Genomic DNA, 2,773 nt, shown 5'->3' with positions numbered 1-2,773 from the left:
TCCATCACTTCATTTTTTTGTTGCGATGAGACAGAACCAAGGAAACTACAAACTCCCTCGACATCTATGGTGCTGTGACTCGGCCATTCTGGACTCCTTTTTTCCTATTCTACCTACCTAATAAGAGTTCTCTGCTCCCCTCAGCAGTCTAGGTGGGACAGAGAATGAGGGGGTGAGAGAATCAAGAGAGAGAGAGAGTGGCTGGACCCAGGCCACCAGAGGTCTCGCAGACTGGGCGAGAGATGACACAGAGGGGACTCAAGAAGGGGTGGGCCCACGGTCAGAGGTAAGGGTCTCCATGGTGTAGAAATCCAGGGGTGGTGGAAGGAGAAAGCAGGTGATTGTAATTAGACAGTCGAGCCATGGGGTTTTGGTTTCCAGAAGGAAACTGGCTTGAGTTGCAGTGAGACTCAGGGTACAGCCCAGAAAGGAGAGGAGCTGTGGGTCCCTTGAATTGACACAGGGAAGCAGGCCAGTGGAGGACTTGTGGAGAAATTCTAAGATGTTAGAATGCCACCCTGGCCAGACTGGACAACGATGTGAGTGGGAAGAGAAAGGCCTGGGAGCCATATTCCAAGGAACTTGAAGAATGTGGTGCCAGGAAGCCAAAAATAATAGCGACAAAGAGACAGGAGGGGGTGGTGGGTAAGACCGGATGGGTCTCCAAGGACCACTTCCCCAGCCGGTCTGCAGACTGAGTGGCTGGCCTTGCTCCCCAACACCCCTCCCACCCCCACTCCATGTGGCCGTGTCCTTGCCTTCACTCCTGCCTGCCCTCTGCCTGGAATCCTCTTGCTCCTTAGTTTTTTGAAATCCCACCTGCCTTCCAGCAACCAAAGGGTACCTCCATGGAACATTCCCCTTTTACTACAAAAGGTTGGATTCCCCTTCCTCCTGACTGCCACCCAGCTTTGTTTATAACACCCTCCTGACACTGACTGTGTGCTGCTTGGAGCTGTAGTGGCCTGTGTGTACCTTCCTCTCCTATTCTAGAAGACCGGGGCTTCTAATTGCTCATCTTGGCCTTATTCTCATCTTGGAGTTTGGCAGAGAAAGCCATGCATGAATATTTGCAGCACAAGTGCTTCAAATCCTTCCCCTTCATCAAGACCAAGCATTCTATTCTAGCAGCCTCATCCCTGTGCCCCGGGAATTCTCAGAATGGCACCTAGTAATCCATGATGACTTAAGCAGATTGTCTAAATACCCAGTGGATATAAATGATGATCTTGTCTCCTCTTCATATTTGCCTATTATTTTAACTCTTCTTGTTTTAGTTTTAACCTTATAGATCATTTTTGGGAGCAGGTTTTAGATGAAGAGAGAGAAATTTGTCCTGGCAACCCTGTCAGATTCTGACTCTTACTTCTTTGCAAGGCATTACTCTTTAAAATGTTAGAGGAATTTTTATATTCATTATTACATTAAATTTCCCCGCTTTATCTGCAGGAAGGCAGTAAGTGGGGAGCTTCCCATTTAGTTCATCATATTCTCCATGGGTGAAAATTCCTTGTTTTCAAGAGTATCTGAGTTCCTCTTTGAGACCAGGATCCATTTGAGATGAGATGAGGTTGCTCCATTTTTCACTAACCCAGAGGCATTAGGGGAGATGACAGTAAACAAAGCAGAGTGACTCTGATCTCCTGTTTTCTGTTCTTTCCCAGTGAAGATGCTCTGTTTTCAATCAGAAACAAGATCATCCTAAATGTCACCACTTAACACCCATCTGGACTCCTGAAAGCAAGCTGCCTTGTTTCTGAAGAGATGTCATCACCCACTGAAAAGCCTCCCGCCTCCAAACTGGGCTGGGTGGGAAAGCCTCATACATCTCTCCCAGAGAGGGTGCCCCCTTGGTTACAGGTGACCATTTCCTGCTAAAGAAAGAAGATGGAGCAGAAACAGGTGGCAACTGAGAGCCAGGTTATCACAGCTTCTCTGACCCTTCAGAGCCCAACAGTTACAGAAATACTTGTTCAGTCGGGTCTGACTCTTTTGTGACTGTAGCCCGCCAGGCTCCTCTGTCCAAGGGATTTCCCAGGCAAGAGTACTGGAGTGGGCTGCCATTTCCTTCTCCAGGGGATCTTCCCGACCCAGGGACTGAACCCATGTCTCCCACAGTGGCAGGTAGATTCTTTACCACTGAGCCACCTGGGAAGCCCATAAATAGTAATGGGCTCATTTATGGGTGTGAACATTTTACTCCCCACAGAGCCATATGGAGCGTTGCCAGTTTTCATGGGACGCCCAGAAGGGAGAGCAGGAAAGCAAGCATAGTCTCCAGGCCAGGACGCGCTGCCTGAAGGTGCAGACACGGGTCCCAGCAGGTAAGCCGCAGCTCACTGAGAGGCAGGGAAATCCTGCTGAGGTCTGTCTGGGGAGAAATGTCCTGTTTCCCTCTGAGATGCGGCCAGGCTCTCCTCAGCCCTGCTGCTGAGCCTCCTTCCAGAGCAAGACAACGAGAGCAGGACGCAGTGGCAGCGAGGCAGGCACCAGTTCGAGCAAGCGGTCCAGGTGCCAGTTGGTGCCGCAGTGGGCCCCTCTCCCTCTTGCAAATAAAAGGAACCCAGTGAGGGAAGATGGTTTTTTTTTTTTTTTTGAGATGTTAATTTGCCATCTTCTCAGTCTGCTAGCTTTCCCATTAAAGTCGTTATTCCTTGTTCCAACAAATTGTCTGCCGATTTATTGGCCTGTTGTGCCAATGGGAACTTTGGGACTATAAATACATAACCCTCTTCATGAAGGGAGGGGGGTTCCAAAAACACAATCACCCTCA

The sequence above is a fragment of the Oryx dammah genome, unplaced genomic scaffold (genome assembly GCF_014754425.2).
Source record: "Oryx dammah isolate SB20612 unplaced genomic scaffold, SCBI_Odam_1.1 HiC_scaffold_4, whole genome shotgun sequence".
Classification (NCBI taxonomy): Eukaryota; Metazoa; Chordata; class Mammalia; order Artiodactyla; family Bovidae; genus Oryx; species Oryx dammah.
Note: the sequence above shows the minus strand (reverse complement) of the source record.